The 20,419-nt window shown below is 36.5% G+C and overlaps 1 long non-coding RNA gene across 3 annotated transcripts in view; it reads left to right on the top strand.

Annotated features, from left to right (window-relative positions):
• The first annotated feature begins 167 nt into the window (after positions 1–167).
• The window catches only part of LOC309498027, a 97,109-nt gene continuing 76,857 nt past the window's right edge, over positions 168–20,419 (top strand). The window contains exons 1-6 of one of the 3 annotated variants that reach the window (XR_014205815.1): positions 168–182; positions 1,267–2,095; positions 2,257–4,540; positions 5,864–6,006; positions 6,314–6,411; positions 7,674–10,790. This is a non-coding gene — a long non-coding RNA (uncharacterized lncRNA). Of the gene's footprint in view, positions 183–1,266; positions 2,096–2,256; positions 4,541–5,863; positions 6,007–6,313; positions 10,791–20,419 lie in introns of those variants that run through there. The other 2 variants (XR_014205814.1, XR_014205816.1) reach the window with 2 other exon arrangements.

Here is a 20,419-nt window from a genome sequence, read left to right as displayed (position 1 = left end):
GAAGAAGAGATTGATGCAAGTAAAAATGTATTTCACAAATAGATTCATCTTATTTTTCGTAAGTTTCAAAGATGGCAGCAGAGAGCTTCAAGAGGCAAGATCATCGAGCAGAGAGACGGCGTGTTTGCGTCACGTGGCCTCCTGGGTCCTGGCTGCGCCGACATTTTGGTGAGGTCGACAAGGTACCTCGTTGCTTTTGTTGTGGAAAAATTAAATGTTTGTGTGTTTTGGATGTTTTTCGAGATGTTTTCCATAACATATGTTTGTTTTTGTTTTTACAACTTGACCAGTTCAATACGCGCTAATTTCGGAACAAAATATTCAAGAAGGTTTCGAAGCTCCATGAAGCAACGATTCGAAAGCGGCCATCACTATTTTGTAGATCACTTTTTGCTTTTACAGCCACAGACTGTCGCAGAACTTGGAATTGCTTGAACTTGAGCACAGTATAAATAATCAGACTGACTAACTTAATGTAAATGATTAACAGAACAAATGATCAAACGTTTATCTCAGCTTATCTCACTCTACGCGTTTTTGCGTTTAAAAACGCGAGAGACGGGGTAGTGGAACGGGAAAAAACAATGTTCTGATGGTTTAAAATTAACGCATGTGTTGGATGGCTTGTATACCTATTTTGTTTTGTTTTTGTGTGTTTATAAAGTTCCCAGTGGCTTTTCTTCGTGTTTGAATATGTTGCAATGTTTTGCTGATAAGTCCCTAGCGGTGCACTGTGTTCAAATCAATAGTCTCGTGATCATGGCTTGTAGATTCAGAAACCCCTCCTGAAGAGTCTCCCTGGTTTTGTCCCTCTTGTGCCGAGTAGTGTTTTTTATGCACATTCAATGCACATTTTGTTTACTTAATAGATGCATTCATTATAGCACTGTGAAATTGAAACGTTATTGCACATTGTTACCTTGGCAAGTGTATATTTGTAATATATTTATAAACAAAATAATTTATAAACATCCCTAACTATATCATTGTATTTATACATAACATTTGTCAAAATAAACACAGTTAAGTCATAAGAAATTGTTGTGAGTGTTTATTTGAGAAGAGAAATATACAGGCAGTTTAATAAAAAAATGTAATAATCTCAGGTTGGGCTTTCAAATATATACACAGTGCATTATGTAAATATTTCTTAAATATATTCATGCATGTATGCGTGTATTTATATATACACATAATAATATACGAGTCAGTGTGTACTGTGTATAATTATTTAAACAAAAACTTTTATTTTGAATGCAATTCTAGTTACCACCTAAGATGGCGGCAGCGTGTAACCTACGTCAGCCGTGACGTCATCTCATTCTCCATAAGACGAAAGCTGATTCGTTGGAAAACGAAAAACGTCACTTCCGCAAGTTCGTTAAGTACGTAAGTCGCACGTTCCTTGGCCACGTTTGTCATTCGTTTTTGAACTTCGAGGAGTCAGCAGCAGTTAAATCTTGTCTAATTTTTTGGTTCAATTTTGCTGTTATATTTTAATCACTCGGTGATTTTTGTATCTCTCACATCTACAACGAAAGACTGTGTGTGTGTGTTTTTTTTTGGTAATGTGTCTTGAAGTTATGACAATGAACGGAAACTACCAGAAGGACACCGAGACCGCGCCTGTTCATAAGAAGAAATGGTCGAAATCAAAGAGGAAGACATTTTTGCGTGCAAAAATCAGCGAAAGGAGGCGACGGGTCCGCGCCTGGTCAGTCAAGAGGCCACAGTTGTGTCTGGACCGTGTCGACGGTACAGCTACGAGGAATAAAAGTTACATTCCACCGGTTGCTATGGCACCAAGTAACACAACCCAGTATTTAATGGACCTGGTGTACGCTGAACGATTAGATGTTTCATTTGAGACATTAGATGTAAGCCGTGATTTCTCAATGCAGAGTCATCATGTCCAATTTGATGAGAGCGTTTTCTCATTGTCGGACTCTGATTACGACAGATCTTTGGACTTTCAACAGCGAGACTTCGAGGACGTGTTCTTCAGGAATGAAATCTGACGTGTTTCCGAAACCTGACTTGATTTCGTCGGAACGAGACGACGGCCTGGCAGCTGTGAAACCATAGACAGTAATATGTGCGTGAAATGCCAATGGTTTTATTGTTAACCTAGCACTATTTAAATGTGTGGTAGTATCGAACAATGTTTTATTGAAGCCAAGGCGTTCAACAGAATTCTTTGAGTTGCATGTTACGAGTTGAATTTGGTTTCATTTGTCGGCTCTCCTTGTCTCACAGCATTGCGCAGACTCCAACTCAGGGAGGCGGAAAGCTCTGCGTCACAGCTACGCGATGACGTGTACGCCACGCCCCGCCTCCAGTACGGTCACCACCACGTGGTCTGCAGGTAAACCCGCTCCACCCTTAATGTACGCGGTGTTAGAGCGTTGCAGTAACCTGATGTCGCAATGTCATTTCTGAGCAAATGTGCATGCATGCATTGTTCTGCCAACGGATGCATGTGTTTTGAGAGACTTTTACAGGTTGCTGATCCTCCTCGACGGATCTCAGCTGTCTGTGCAACCCACCCAGAGCCTTGGGACAAAGCCACATGGCTGCCTGGTCATCACTGCTGGGTAACTGTGGTAAACGTTTGAATGTGAGATCACACAAGTGCACTCAAATCTTCATCTCATGTGATATGATCTTATTTTGTGAGAACTTTACTTTTGTAAATCTTGACTGTGATAATTATCAATAATTGTATTAACTATTAAAACACACATCTGACTTTCATGTTGGTTTTGTTTCTTGTTTATTATACATTGTATGAGTTTCATTCAACTATATGGGACAGGTAAATGAGCATATATGCAAAGACTGCATGCGTATATGCTTGACAACATCGGTATTGCCTATATAGCAATCGTTCGTTTTCACAAAGGTTTTAGTTGTGTTAATGTGCGCACACAAAGGCCTAATGGTGGTATGTGACCAGGTTTTCATGGACCCAAAATACACGTAGAACTGGTTTTCAGTTCTGCAATAGTACTCAAGACTAAATATGTGCCAAAAATGTGTAGAACATTGTTCCCTCTGCCTCAATCACAATTTTTAAGCATATTTTACATCTGGAATCACAAAATGAATTTGTTTTAAAGTAAAAAATTGTGCCAGAGTTAATATTTGATGTGTGGGGTCTTTTGAATGTTGTCTTGCACATTTGGGGCCCATGGAGCTTGAGGACTGCTGCTGGAGAGAACACTTAAGGTGAGAATACAAGATGTATGTTTGTGTAATGTGAGTCTATTTCTTGTGTAATAGGGCAGAATTTAGCTTAAAATTAACCTTTTTTATTACTCAAATTTGGAGGTAAATCCTTAACACGGCATAGGCACGGTTGAAATCAATGGGGCTAATCGCGCCCCGTAGTCAATTTTACCCCCATAAACTCGTTTGATCACCAATTACATATTTAAAAAGTTTTTTCCCCCCTTAATTACTTAATGCCTTAAAATAGCTTGAATGTAAACTACACCCTTGCCTCAGTATACAGGTTCAATGAATATGCAAATTGGCCCTGCCCCCACTCACAACAGCTCATAGATCCACTCGTTGACGATCACACTGCAGTTTTAAGGATAAAATACTCAGCAGTGGTGTTATGCATCGGCACATGGTTTGTGTTCATATTAAAACACCACATAGTCATATACGCAACAATAAAAGCTTATTTTTCAGCACGGAGACTCTAAAATAGCCCATTGCTATATAGCCAAAATAGTATTTGCTAATATTTCTGGATAAAGATAAACTTATGACAATGATCTGCCATACTCAGAAAAACCTTAAATCCACTGCAAAAATGTCAGATAAAATAATACTAACATAAGAATGAATATAGCCTACTGAACTCAGGATAAACCTGTGGTCGTAATTTTGACTGCCTTCAGTTTACACAAATGACTGCACAAGTCTAATTCCAAAAGCACATTTGGGATAGAGGAAGGACGCCTTTAATATGTGTTTGAAAATCAGCATGGACTCAAATCTATTAATGTTTCAAGCTAATTTTCGGATCCATGTGGGGAGAAAATCAGTTTAGCCTATTATTGAACAAAGTTCTTTATAAATACACAATTATTCAGCAATATCTGGGTTTTAAATGTGTGCACAAAGCAGTTCATCAAATGTAAACAAGCTGTGGATCAGCTTTTCTGTTAACTGACTCGATATGATTGTTTTGAGCACAGGAACACTTTGTTCCTTTTTCTCACCGCACAGGGCGTTTTTTTTATATATATTTTTTTATAAACCATGTGACAAACAGGTGCACTTGCCTAACTGGTTTACACCACAAGGTGGCCCTAAATATCCACAGTAGAGTAAGTCACACCACCAGAACTCTAGGAAGGCTGACAAGAGCAATGTGTTGATGATAATCCTAGTGCCACATTTAGAATAGTGCATGGCATCTGTTTGTGAGGGCCATGAAGCAATGGAGGAAAGCAGGACAGGACAAACCTCTCAAATTACACTAGTCAAGGAGGACACAAACCACAAAAGAAGGAACTCAAACAAGGTAAACCCTGTCTCTATTTCTCCATGGCCTGGTTTCACAGAAAGGGCTTAGATAAAGCTAGGATTATGTATAGTTCAATCAGGACCTTTCAGTCACACACACACACACACACACACACACAAAAACCTTGCTGGTGTGCATCTTGAGACAAAACAATGGCACATCTTAAAATAAGCTAAGTTGATTTCATTTAAACCAGCTCAAACGTGCATTTTAGTCCGGGACTATCTTAAGCTTGTCTGTGAAACCGGGGGTATGTATCTCAACTTTACTTTAATAAGCCAAACTTTAGGTTTCGACTCTTCTTTTTCTTTTTATGGTGAGTGTTTCTCCCACTCTGACAATGCGATGTGTCAAGCTCAGTTGCCCCGTGGTCTATCTGCCAAGAGTAATAGATGAAACAACTCGTCTCTGGCCTACTGTGTGCTGTCGATGAGAATACAAGGCTTGTGCATTATGATTGATATGGAGCCCTCCAGCCAGGCCGGACTGCCAGTCTATTGATTAGTCACCAGCCTGGCCTCATGGGAGGACCTGTCCCTCGCTCATTCATCATTACACATTTTCTCCCCTTTTAGACAGGCAAGAAAAGTTACCAGGATAAGCTTCTACTTGAAGGAGCAGGTTCGCCCATTTAGACCATATCTCAAATCTAAAGATTTTAGTAAATGGTGCACTTCCTTTAGGTGTGATAAGGTTGTAATTCATGCTGGTTTGGGTTTCATGAGATTTTAAGCTAAATCTAAACTAAATAGGCCATTATCTGTTATCTTTGATTCCAGTCCATTTCCTTCACATAAAACTTGTGGGTTTATAAAGATTTTTACTTTTCAATTACGTCTTTATTTATTTATTTTGTAAGAAAAGGGGCATTTACTTTCAATAGCTTAAAATCTCAGGAAGCCCAGCAATGACCTAAAATATTAAAATCTGCAAAAGATTTTTGCAATGAAAAATATTTCAAACAAAACAACAGTGAACTGAAATGTGTGTGTGTATATATAATATATATATGTATGTATATATATTATATATATATATATATATATATATAATATATTTATGTATATATATATATATATATATATATATATATATATATATATATATATATATATATATATATGTGTGTGTGTGTGTGTGTAAGTTACTCAATATCAACTTACTTTGTTGAACTGTTGTGTGTAGAAGCAATATCCTAGTTGGACCGGCTCCCGAATCAGCAAGGCTGTGATCACCTGCTGTATATTGCTTAACTAAATCAGATGTTCATAATCACACCGTTTTACTGTCTGTTTTCCAACCTTGTATTTCTCGCCTCAGGTTATGCGTTTATCGTACTGTTCTGGCAAATGTTATGGAGAAAGCATGGAAAAACCTGTGTGAATCAGCTGTTTGGTGATGGATGAATAGACCAGCCTTTTGGCCTTATAGGCAAAGCACCATTTCAGTTCAAGAAGATAAAGGTAAAGCCCTTGAAAGCAATTTGTTTGCTTTTCTTCATTTTTGTGCAAAAAAAACTATTATTAAGCAGTTTGCACTCCATTTCATTTTCTATGGCAGAGTAGATCAATTTAATTAATTTGCAAAATTAAGGTTGAATTGATCAATAATTAACACTCAAACTGAATTCCCTTTGTTGAAACTGGGTATAAAATTTCTATATTGAATTTCTATAAATTAAATTATTTAAAATTTTGCTTAAATAATGCCCGTTATTTATAAAACATGCATGTCTGTAGACGTATAAAAACAGCACTTTGACCTTCACAGAGACAGGTGCCTGTGGCGTTGTGGTTGGACACACCCACAGAGTGGACTCTGTTCAGCCGAAAGAAAAGGTCACAGAAATGTCGTGCAGTCATGTCCTTGTAAGTTTGATCAGATTTGATAAAAGCAAAACTGCTGCTTGGTTTCTTCCTGCTGTCCTTTTCAACATCCTAATAACTTCACATTACTCATTTAAACTGTGTTGTGATGTGTGATGACTCCGCTAACAACAGTTGTGTTAAATTTGCATTGTTCAGTAAACATTATTTCATTATTACATTTCCACAATATGCACAGTAATCTGAAGTATCTATTTTACATTTATTATCTGGTGTCTTGCAAGATTTTGGCTGAATTTGGCCATTGACGGAATTAGAATAGCATTCTAGCATGCAACTCTTACTATTTCTTCTTCTATCTTTAGCTGTTTTCTATTTAAATATATTTTAAAATGTAATTTATTCCTGTGATGGCAAAGCTGAATTTTCAGGATCATTACTCCAGTCTTCAGTGTCACATGATCCTTGAGAAATCATTCTATAATATGCTGATTTGCTGCACAATTAGTAACAATGGTTCTGATTAAGAAATCATGCTAATTTGGTGCTCAATTATTAATGATAGTTCTTATTATTGTCATTGTTGAAAATATTTGTTTGTAACATTATACATTTTTCTTTACTGTCACTTTTGATCACTTTAATGAATCCTTGTTGAATAAAAGTCTCTTTTTTTATCTTACTTTCCCCAAACTTTTGAATGGTAGTGTATCACAGTTTCCCCCAAAAAATATGGATTTGTTAAGCAGCACAAGTGGTTTTTATCATTGATGATGATAAGAAATGTTGGATCTAATTTCTGTTGGATCATGTGTCACTGAAGACTGGAGTAATGATGCTGAAAATTCAGCTTTACCATTACAGGAATAAATGACATTTTAAAATACATATAAATAGAAAACAGTCTTTCTAAATTGTACTTTTTTTCTACTCTATTTTTCATCAAATAAATGCAGCCTTGGTGAGCATTAGAGAGACTTCTTTCAAAAACATGAATATTTTTGTTAATATTCCAAAAGTTTGACTGGTATTGTAGATGTATTTAAGTATCACTGATATACCAGAGAATAGGTGTGGAGCAGGGTGAGGTGTGTGGGAACCAAAACTCAATGGTCAGCCATGAGTGTTGAGGGTCTGTGGTTTCTTCTCTGAGATGCAGGTGTGGAAAATGACTAATCTAATCTGTCAAATGACAAATTGATATTGAGTTGAATGCTTTGAGCTTACTATTTTGCCTTGACCCAGTTGAGGCCCTAAAGCCTGCTCGCTGGGGCCATTTTAATGAATTTCTGTTCCGGAAATAGGCCGCGGGTGATGGGGGCAGGGGCTTTGACGTGAGCGTGTGCACCTCCGGGAGCATCCCTCTCCTTCAACCTCGCCTCATTAGTCTAACTGGGCAGTTGCAGAGCTGTTGTGTGTCACATCTATTTCGGTCCCCCTAAACTCCAAAGTGCTCCCTCAACCTATCTTCCTGTAGTCTCCATTTCATCTCTCGCCACCCAAGAGACGAGGTGGTAGAAATGCGATTGGCCCCTGCTCCGTCATCATCAAGGAGACAGTTTGGCAAGGAGGAATCGGACACAGATGCGGTCGCTAACTGTGTCAAGGACGCAGAAGCGAAAACCTGCGACAATTCACCTGTAAAACATCTGAGAGCACAAATGCAGAGAGGAACTGACCCACTAAACAAACTCTCTGCACTCTCCCTTAAATTAAAGGTGTAGTTCACTCCAAAATCAAAACTTTGCCATTATTTAGGGGAGACCGGGGACAGTTGCAACATGGGGATGGTTGCAACATGTCATTTTTCTCCAATCAGAAACAAGCTAGAGTGATGACACTCATACTGAACATGCACAGTTAGACCCTCCCCCCACCAAGAAGACAGTAGACATATTCAACCTCTGCTGCGGCATTTACTGAACAAAACTTGTTTTGGAGGTATGAAAGTAAATTTTTTCATGAGATGTATTTTTTGTCATACTGTCCTGACATTTTGTATGAATTAATCAAAACTTTCTTAAAGGAACACTCCACCGTTTTTTGAAATAGGGCTTATTCACCTTCTTTCCTACATTTAGATAAGTGGGCAAATGCATTTTTGTCTCAGTGCATGCATTGTTTTAGTTTGACAGGGTTGGCGCTAGCTTAGCTTAGCATAATGAATGGAATCCTTTGTTGCCAGCTAGCATGTCCTGAGTAAAAGTGATATAAAAAAAAAAAAACCCCACCTAATTACTTCTTGTGGCCTGCGTATTCACAACGAGTACAAATAGCGATGCAGATTAACACTAGGCGATTTCCTATGCAGATTTTGACTTGGGACTATATTAGGGGGAAGCACAGGCGAAGCACTGCTACTTGGGCGCAGAGATATCACGCCCAAGTAGCAGTGCTTCGCCTGTGCTTCCCCCTAATATAGTCCTTAATATATAAGTCAATATCTGCCTAGGAAATCGCCTAGTGTTAATCTGCATCGCTATTTGTACTTGTTGTGAATACGCAGGCCACAAGAAGTAATTAGGTAAGGTTTTTTAAATTTTTATATCACTTTTATTCAGGACATGCTAACTGGCAACAAAGGATTCCATTCATTATGCTAAGCTAAGCTCACGCCGACCCTGTCAAACTAAAACAATGCATGCACTGAGACAAAAATGCATTTGCCCAGCTATCTAAATGTGGGAAAGAAGGTGAATAAGCCCTATTTCAAAAAACGGTGGAGTGTTCCTTTAAGCCCCTTTCACACAGCGCTTTGAACCCGGCAAATTGCCAGAGCTCCTTCTGTGTGAACGCAAACTCGACCCGGGATTTATGCCGGGTCGGGACCTAGTAACATTGCCGTGTTCAGTCCCGGAACGCGCGCTGTGTGAACAAAAGCCGTGTCGTAGTGATGACGCTGAAGCGCGGAATCGTTCGCCAGCTGTGGTTGGTGAAACGGTACGTAAAGCGCAATTTTATGATCGAATCAGAGAAAAAAATGCACAAGCGTGGTTTCTCGAGAGAGAGACCGCAGCTCATAAGCAAACTTAAGACGCTGCTGAGATTACAATTCACATCGGTGTCACGTGTGTTTACGGCATTTTTACGGGTTGTGTGTGAACGCACTCTCTGATTCCGGAAAATCACTTGCAGTGTGAATGAACCAAAATCAAACGAACCCGGGTCAAATCCCGGGTCACTTTATCCGTGTATTTTCCGGAATCTCTGTGTGAAAGGGGCTTTAGTTTGAATTATTGTTTTGTTGACTTCTAAGTGTCTAGCAGGCATGTGATGTTCTGTCATGGTTGATAGGGTTGGGGACGGTTGCAACAAGTTATAAATTGCATGTTTAATAAAAGTTTGTTACATTGCAAATTGCTCAATTCTTCCTGTCTGACACTGAAATATGGAGGGATTGAATATCTGTAACACCTGCACACTGAATCTATGTAGGCCTATGTTCTACACATAAACAAACAAAACTCAATAACTGTTATTTGATAAATATGACTAAATTAATTAATTATAGGCTACAATAATATTATTGAAATAAATAATACTATAATATTATAGTAGGCCTAAAACAGTTAATATTTTCAGAATTCTATAATCATTGAGACAAAAAGCTTAAGTTAATTAATGAAATTTAAGGTATTTTTAAAGTGTTGCAACCGTCCCCTGGGTCGGGGTCAGTTGCAACATCTGACTTCTTCCATTCAAATAAATACTGTGAACAATATGTCATATATAATCATCATTAAATGGTATGGGTAATTAGCAGACAGATGCAAAAAAGTGTTTCAACTGTCCCCGGTCTCCCCCTACTCACTGTTATTTTTGTTTCATTAGAACAACCCTAATTCATTTAATGTAGCTTGTTTGCATACAATGACATTTGTGACCGGGGGCTGTCAAGCTCCAAAAAGCACTATAAACTGTTTGATTTGTTTTCTATATTTCAAGTCTTCTGAAGATGGATTTCTGTGAGGAAAAGACCCACAATTATTTTCAGAAAATGTATAGAACACTAGGGTTTTGATGATATTTATTCAGAAAGTATGCATTACATTGATTAAAAGTGACAGTAAATCCATAACATTGCAAAATATTTCATTTTATTCAAATGAATGCTTTTCTTTTGAACTTTCTATTCATCAGCCCTGTTTTCTTTTCTTCTTTTTTTTACAGTTTTCACAAAATATCAAGCCTAAATATTAATCTTGTTATCAATGTTTTCATCATTAAGAAAGAAAAAAATATTGAGAAGGAAATCAGCATATCAGAATGATTTCTGAAGAATCGTGTGACTCTGAAGACTGGAGTAATGATGCTGAAAATGTAGCTTCAATAAATATATATATATAGTGCTTTTTTGTTCTTTAAGGAGCTTGACAGCTCAGAAAAAAATTAATAAACGCATATACTGTACGTGTTTGTGATGACATGAGTCAGAATTTTCATTTTTGGGTGAATCATTCCTTGTGTGTCTGTTTCATAGCTGAAAAATCTAGCAAATGTTTAAAATTTGATCTAGATTTTTGCACACTCATGTCATTGCATGCACGCATCACATCACTCTCATTGATGTATCCTTGTGTCATGTAGCCTGGCCCAAACCTGGAATGTGCCTGTCATCCAATCGCTTAAGGCCTTTTGAAAGAGTTGAAAGAGCTCAGACAAGGGTCCTACTGTTCAGCAGAAGACACTGCTCTGTTGATAAAATCAGACACGTATACACCAGCCCGCTGCTGCTGGTTGAACTGCTTTCTTCAGAATACTTTGTGTAGGTGAAATGAAATAAACGGACCTTCTTGTGCAAGTGTCTCTACAGACCAGCCTGAAATTTGAACTAAAGAAGCAGCAGTTTGTATGAAGCAGAAGCAGCTGATTTGAATGAAGCTATTGAAACGGAGTCAGAGTTTTAGATATTTCAATCCTTCCCCATTCACGTAGGAGCTGTACTTTTAAGGAGGTGTCCACAATTTGGGTTTAATTCTTTATTCCTAAAATAAATTACATTTTAAATAAATCTTTGTTAATTACGTCAGTATACTCCAATCTGATGTTCTTCCACCTTGGGTTGGTGTTCATGTGCTATTTCAAGTCTATGAATGTACCTCCTCTTAGTGTTATTATGCAATACTGTGTGAAAACCAAGACACTCTCGTCATAACATTCATCATCAATGCTAATCAGAGTGAGAAGTCGCACTTGACTCCAACACCTTATAAACACACTAATGTGATCCAAACACTACTGCTCACCTGCCACCAACACACATACTTGCACAGTACGCAACCATTAATGTTCCCTTCTTAGAAATAAACGGGGGGGGGGGAAATCAACCTTAGTCTTCCCAGAATCATCCCATCGCACACTCGTAGGAGTTTCCGTCAGGCAGAATGAGAGGGATGCTGGCATGGAGGGTCTAAAAACAGCACTTTGTTGAGAGACAGACAGTAGCTCGATCAGGTCAAACCAGGTGACTCTCTGTAATGTGTGTTCATGACGTGGCTCTGAGACCTCCCTGTATTTTGGCATTTGCAACAGTCATGGAATTTAGGATGGGCAACTTCAGAATTTAGTTGATTTTCAGTGCAAGTCGAGAGGTGTCATGGGGTGAGGACAAGACCAATCTTTAATTTTTATTTTATTTGATCATTTAATTAGTATTTTTTTTATTTATTAATTTATTCCATTTTAGTTCTATTCCATTTAATTAAAATTAATTTAAATGTGAGATTTGAGTTGAATAGACCCATTTCTTTTCCAAATTATATATCACAGAAATAAATGATAATTTAAAGTATAATAAATTGAAAACCAATTATTTTAAATTGTAATAATATATCACAATATTGCTTTTTTTTCTGTATTTTTGATCAAATAAATGCAGGCTTGATGAGCAGAAGAAACTTCTGTCAAAAACATTAAAAATAGTAATGTGTCCAAACTTTTGGCCTGTACTGTATATATATATTAGTATTTTTTTTTTTTTTTTTTTTTTACTTTATATTTTTATATTATGGCTCGTTTTTGTTTCGCGTTGTTTGGCTTTCCCTTTATTTACTTTTATTCTATTTTAGTATTATTCCTTTTATTTTATTTAAATGTGAGATTTCTGTTTGAGTTTAACAGACCCATTTCTTTTTGTTTTGATTTGGGCCTGTTTTGTTTTGCTTTGATTTTATTTACTTTTAATTCTATTTGAGAGTTTTTTTTTGTTTGTTTTTTACAATTTTATTTAAATGTGAGATTTGTATGTGAGTTGAATAGACCTATTTCTTTTCCAAATGATCATTGTTTTGATTTTGTTTTGTTTAGTTCTGAGCCTGTTTTGTTTTGCTTTCCTTTTATTTCCTTTTAATTACATTTTAATGTTATTCCTTTTTTATTCTATTCAAATGTGATATTTGTGTTTGAGTCGAATAGACCTATTTCTTTTCCAAGTATTTTATTCAAATGTGAGATTTGTTTTTCAACACTTGTGTGATTCAATTTCATTAGGATGATTTCACTCGTGTTGCAGCGTTCCTCATTTGAATTAAAGAGCCCGCTAAATAAATAAATATAAGTGTAAATGTCAAAAATAAATAGCCTTTTCATTTTGACTGAGAATTAGGAGAAATGGCAACGTTTTCGAGATCACGACCTTAGAATGGACAAACTGGCAGTGTTTGTATAATGTTCATTTTGAAAGGAAAATAAAGAATATATATCCCCATCACAGACCTCAGGGTCTCTATATGCGGTGTGATTCATATCTCGTTAGGGAAGTCAGTCTCGTTAACCTCTCTGTAATTACCCAATGCGCAGCTCCGGCCCACAGCGCACACAGCGTTGGCAAACTGAAGCCAGTGTGCGTCAGTCAGACACCAGTCAGACTTCAGATCTCTCAGCTGATTACTCCTACTCAATATTATTCATTCTACATCTCAAGTTTAGTGGTCTTCGTAACTGACGTATACAGCAACCCTGAAATGATCTGAAGCTTGTCCTTGTCCACTGGGCTACTTAAAAGCTGCAGTCATTTGTCAAATAATTCAATATGAATCACTGAATGTGTGTGTTTCTGTGACCTTCTACGTTTTTTTTTCCTCTGGTTTCTGGGATCTGTCTTGGTGATGTGCATAATACTTTTTTTTTTTCTCTCCCTACTGTTCTCTTTCCATTCGGGGACATTTCAGAGCCTTGGGAACGGTTTCCATGGCGACTGTAACTGCAGACAAGGAGAGTGTGCTGAGACAGGGATGTGAACGCACTTGCACTCTCGTCTCATGTGGAGCGCTGCTTTGCCTCCTTCCTTCCATCTCATTTGTAAAATGAGATGTTATATTTGTTTGTTTTTTAAGTTTAGCTTTTTTTTTTTTTTTTTTGGTTCACATCATCAAGCTTATTATACTGCTGGTTGCAATTAAAGCATTATTATACTACTTTTAAAGACTTTTTTTATTACATTTTTATCACATCCAACATGTAAGATTTTGTTACATCTATTAAAAATGAACATCCATCCATCCATCCAATCCATCCATCCATCCATCCATCCATCCATCCATCCATCCATCCATCCATCCATCCATCCATCCATCCATCCATCCATCCATCCATCCTATTTTGTACAGGTCATGCTTAATATATTTAGGATAAAAATAAATAAATCAGTGTAGTTAAATATAAATATCTATGGAAGCTTGTATACACTACAGAATAAACAATTCAAAATGTAACTGCAACTTTGTTTTTTATATATCTTTTTTTATATGTTTTATTTATATTTCAAAATCCAGACTTTATTTATTGCAATTTTGAGTTTAAAACAATTCTAGCAATTCTGCAGTTATAGCAATTCTGAAAGTATGAATTGTGAGAAATAAACTTGTTGTATACCTTTTTTAAAAATCTTTTTTTAATTTCGTGGCGGAAATAAGCGTCCATATCAACATGAATAATGAATAAAATGTAAATGTTACCTTATTATATATATTACTCCATCATATCACTACTGCTGTATGCATAATAGCTATCAATAGAAATGATCTCCATTAGACTAAGGGGACGTTTACAAAACTTGCGTTACGTTAACTTTTTATGCGTTTTGGGTGTTCGGGGGCCGGAAAATGCAAGCTGAAAACAACATTGTCTCTGCGTAAACTACAAAAACGTGAATTTGTGAGAACAGTGACGTCATGCGCATGTGTATTACGTGTTCAGTCTATAGTCTCATAGTGTTTTGTTACAAAGTGACATCGCCAACTACTGGCCTGGCAGCATAATACAGCTTTTTTTGGTCATTTTCGTGGATCTGTGTGAAAGGGGATCAATTTGACAACATTGTCGTCTGTTCATTCGTTTCCTTAGATGAAGGAAAGTTGGGATCAGAGAGCAATCGGTCACTCCACACCAGTAACCTTAATCTGGATCTGGATTTAAGACGGATTATGCAGCACCCTCAGGGGAGATGTATATTTTAAAAAAGGTTAATGCAGGTCCAGGCACCATTTGTATCTGAGGAAATGTTCCATTGCTTTTTAGAAATGAGAAAAACCTGATTTTATTTCTAGCTACAGGAATGAAAGGCTTTTACACACCCACATACAGATACATATACATATTCCTGCCTTGGTATTAATTGGTTTGTGCCTCTTCAGTTAATTTGACCATCACCCTTTGGTAGTTTGTGACATCGCAAGGCTTCATAACTCGTCAATATATAGCTGGAGCTATTGTCGAGCGCTCCGTGAATCTTTATTGTAAATCAATTTGTTTTGATATGTAGGAGAAGGGAAATGTGGAGATGTCTTTGTGTACGCAGATGCTGTATGCCACTGCTATTTCATCTTTGCAGCAGGTGAAGTGAGGAGTAATTGGCTTCTGTCAATACTGGCTTGTGAGTTTTAGCAGCAGCTATACAAGATGGAAAAGAGGTCGATGCGGAGAGAAAGAGAGAGACAAGGACAGAGCGGTTCACTCCCACCCACCTTAAAGCTGCCATTTCTTACATCTGCAAACCCGCAGTAAATGGCCTCCTTTGACGCGTTTCTGCCTCACCACACTGGCATCAACAGATATTTCCTTCTTTTCACATTGGTCTATTGCATGTGAAGAATTGTTGGGTAGAGAAAAGACATTCCGGCACATGGTTCGTCAAAGTGCTGCTTTTAGCCCCTCCACCCCCAAATTTAGCTTTTGAATAGGATCTTTATTTTTTTGTTTTCAATTTATTATTGCTACTACTATTATTGCTTTCATTTTCATTTTTATACTTTGATCTTATTTTTTATATTCAAGCACTTTGAGCTACAATATGTAAAATAAATATACATATTATTTTTTTATTATTTTGTTCATGTTTTAAATTTGGTCTAGTTACTTTTACTTAATACATTCCAATTTGCGCATTTAGAATAAAATTATTAATTAAAGAATTAATAGTAAAAAAAAAATACATTGTCAAAATACTGTACATTGTAAAAAAGTTGCTGCATCAAATTTTTAAGTACAATCAACTGGGATGTTTGAGTCATGTCAACTTACATTTTTTGAATCTTGTATTACTTATTTTGATGAGTTAAAGAAATATAAAAACGTATGTTGTCATAACTTATTGATCATATTTTTTTACATTGTATGCCCACACTGAGATACAGTAATTGCAATTACAAGAAACAGATGAAAGTCATAATTGCGTCATAACCTTAATTATGATGTTTTACTCTGAGGCAAGACAGCCTTTCATATTTATTTATTGGTTTAAAATCTTTTTATATTCTTATGTGTGCAGCACTTTGAGCTGCATTTTATTCATTTAATGTGCTATTTTATTATTATTATTATCATCATCATCTCTTGACCGCAAAGGTCCTATAAAGCATATATTCTTATATTCTGTGGTTTGTGACCACCTCTGTTTTATTTGTAATGAATGACTGTCATGAGAGTCTCTGCCGGTCAGTTTTGTATTATCTCTGCTATGAGTGCCTCTTATAATTATTAAAAAGAGAAATATGTAAATTTGTGGCAGGTGTATTCAAACACATGCTCTCATCTGAACAGGCCCTGTGTGTAGTCAGTGCATTCAAGTGGGCATTTAACTATTGGATGAGGAACCAGAATTTTAATTGCTTTTCATGACAATTTTCTTTTTATTTGCAAAATTATATAACTAGACTGGCAGCATTTTTATTTTTATTTTTTTATTTTTTTTAAGTTTGTAAGACAATTGAAATCCAGGCTGAGGTGTTGATTTCCTTTCAATTAGTAGCCTATCCCAGAAATTCATTTTACACTATAATATTTCTTTGTTTTAAATATTTGTAAATACTAAAACTTTATTTCCAGTTTTAAATATTTTTTTTTTGAACTTCTCTGAATATTTGCATTTTAAAGTGCATTATGCCTCACTAGCAAAACTGTGCCATGTGCTCCACTGGAGTTATCAGATGCCATTTTCCGATGCCCTTTCAAAACCCTGTTTTTGTGCTGGGCAGCTCAGTATGTTAATGAAATACATTGATATGTTTTCTTACATCAATCGTGCCAATTCATACCTCGAGGGATGTGTTATTTTTGGCATTTGGAAATAGCCACCTCTCTCTGACGGCAGAGCACCGTGTCTCTGAGGACATTTACGCATTTACTCTCATGACTAGCCTGGCGATTGAGCGGGATCAAGGACACTGCATGCACTGAAAAAGTCTGAAGCAGATTTCTCTCGCTCTTGTTCTGCTCCTCTCTCTCAAGAGTGTTTTCCTTTTCATCACGTTCCATCCTCCAGGGGGCATCTTTTACCCTTAATGTCCTCAACTAACAGGTGTCCCATCTGCCCTAAAAATACAATACGCCTGTTGCGTGCAGGAAAATCTTAGACTAGAGCCACTGGGGTCTCACATTTCCACACCAGTGCTTTCCATTGCACTAATGCATTGTGAATCCTTGTCGCATGGTGGACCCTGAGAGATGTTTTAATTTTGTTTTTGTCTTCTATAGTCTTAAAACCTGGAGGAGAATTTTGAGCCATGGGTTCCATTGAAAATGCATAAGAACACCCCTTGGCCTTTGTGTGGCTTATTGCTTTATTCTTAAGCAGTTTTCTACTTTAGAGTTGTCTGCTTATTTAGTATCTTTCAAAAAAAGGTAAGGTTAGTTCTGGTAAAATATGTGCTGTGATCCTACAAAAACAATATTTATGAATTTTAATATTCATGATTAATTATTTATGTTTGTTTATTATTAGTTACAAAATAAAAATTACAAAATAATAAATAAAAAAACGTTTTATTTATGTACTTGTGAAAAAAATATTTTTAAAAGAATTTACAAACGTTTTAGAAAATAATGAATAAGGGTACATTTACACAACAACAATCTACTAAAAACGGAAACGTTTTTTCCATTTGTTTTCCGTGTACAAACGACAATGTTGTCAAAACAATCCCGTTCACACGGATCCGCAAAAACGGTTAAAAACGCTGTTTTATGCATGTCAGGCCAGTAGTTGGCGATGTCACATTTTTAAAGAAACACTATGCGGCTATAGACTGAATACGTAATACGCATGCGCATGACGTCACTGTTTCTAAAATTCGCGTTATTGTAGTTTACACGGAGATGATAATGGCAGTGGGTCTCATTCATGAAACACGAGCAGAACGAATTTTTGTGTAAATCGTGTGTAAAGTGGTTCTGCCGTAAATTTTCGGATTCATTAAAATGTTCGTATTTTCCAAATGTTAGTTGGTACGAAAGAAATCTACACCTTCTCCCAGCCACGCGTAAATAGTGCGTTTAACATCCGAACGTTTTGCTCATTAATAAGGTTGCATTTTGTACATGTACTTAATCGGGTCGGGTACATATTTACACAGCATTTTGAAAAAAATATTATATATAGTAATTACATACGTTTTTTTAATTTTTTTTTTACTTTTATTATGAGATTTTTTCGAAGTGAACTAATTCGTTTTTTGCAGTTAAGCTTCATGTCGAACCATTTTCTTTTCACTTCTGGGACTGTTCGATTAACAGATGAAACTCCATTAACTGCATCTGTAATATGCTGCCAAGCTTCCTTTTTTTAGGACCTGATACGCCACTATGTACACTTGAAAATAAAATGTGGCGTTTTGAATTAACTTCTGATAATAAAACTTCAATTTCTGCATCTGAGAAATGTCTCTTTTTCATTCGCTTTTGAGAAGACATGTTGAAATCCTTCGTTTGGTGTCATAATATGATGCCCATATATAGTTGTCAGTCGGATTTAATGGGCGGGATTTATGGTAATTGAGAATGAGCGTCCACGCGCGTCCCATTTACGACTGATTGGAATTCATTAACACACACACACATTTCACTATCACATCTGACGTATACGAAGTATTTGTGAATCAGGAGTAGAGTTTTCGGGAAGGTCTCTTTACGCGCAAATCACTCACATATTTACTCGTATATTTACGAATGTTTCATGAATGAGACCCATTGTTTTCAAAAACTTGCACTTTGAAACCCTTTTGTGTTTGTGTTTTCAAGCCTCCAAAACGCCGGTGTCGTGGAATGTTTTGTGTGTCGTACATGTGTTGTGTAAACGTCCCCTGAGATGGTGTATAACTCACATGTACTGAAGGTGTAAGGAAAATATTTATTACTTTTTTACTTGATGGTACTGTATGACATTTTAGAATCCTTAAATTGAAGCATTTCAATTTATAAATGGTATAGAAATTTTTCAAAACCACATGAAACCAACATGAAATTTGTAAGGACTTGGCATGTGCTCAAACTGATTTTTTTATTTTTATTTTTTATTTTTTTTACAATGATACAAATTTTCCTGAATATGAACAAAAAAAATTTTTTTTTGTATATTTGCTGTCTTAATTAACTTTACACTACTATTTGACCTAGTGTCTCATTCCCAGTCCTCGAACACATCACTGACATCTAATTTTGAAACATCATGCATGTTTTGCTATGTATTGCTGTTTCTATCCAGTCTGATCCCTCTGATCCTTCTGTTTTCCTTTGCGTCAAGAGGTTGCCCTTTTCTCTATGAGAGTGCTTTCACACCCTTGACTCAAATGTGAGTATGTGTAACGCCGTGAGCCCCTTGATTGTGGATCGTGTCTCATCCTGTACGTTGCATGAAAGCATGAAAGATCGTCCAAGGTGAGAAGTGCTAACAGTCCTCGCACCCTCATTTAAAGTCATCCAGGGAATGCCTGACTGAAAATGCAGGTTCTTCTGGAGAGATGGAAATGGAACAGCAGACGTTAGATATCCGGGAAAGGGAGGGGGATGGTGGGATAGAGTAGTCATATCACTCTCATTAAACTATATCTGCTACCCTGCCCCCTAATGCTATTCTAATGAGAATCCTACCTGGCCCCCTGCCGACTGCACATCAGAGTGAGACCACAGCAGACCTGCTCAGGTTCTTTCCAGGGGGTCGTGTCTAAATCCATGTTTTGATCAGTGCAGTTATTGATTAGGAATTTACGTGTACATAAAAAAAAACACCGTCAACTATCAAAAAACAATGATCAATGTTTTTGCATGAGATTTTGAAAGATTTATTTTCTTACGCCAGACCGTAAAGATGGTGAAATATTGTGAAATCCAGCAATAATGACTTTTTATGACCTTTTGCCATTAATTAAAACAGCCTACAGTCTTATATTAAATATCTTAAATATTTTTTTTAACTATTTAATTATGGAAAAAAACATGGAATATTTGATAGTGAGTATAAAATTATCTGTGCTTAGATAGATAGATAGATAGACAGACAGACAGACAGACAGACAGACAGATAGATAGATAGATAGATAGATAGATAGATAGATAGATAGATAGATAGATAGATAGATAGATAGATAGATAGATAGATAGATAAACACACACTATGTAAACAGGAAAATCATGGAAATTGTGATTCATACTTTTTTTTTACTAGATACGTCTAAAGGTCTAAAAATGTGTTTAAATCTCTTTCAAATTATTAAAAAGCACTTTTAAAAAAGTCATGGAAATCCAACATTCCAAAGCTGTGGGAATCTTGATAGATGTT

Source organism: Leuciscus leuciscus (genome assembly GCF_965113295.1).
Source record: "Leuciscus leuciscus genome assembly, chromosome: 4".
In the NCBI taxonomy this organism is placed as follows: Eukaryota; Metazoa; Chordata; class Actinopteri; order Cypriniformes; family Leuciscidae; genus Leuciscus; species Leuciscus leuciscus.
This window is presented reverse-complemented; position numbering and strand designations above follow the sequence as displayed.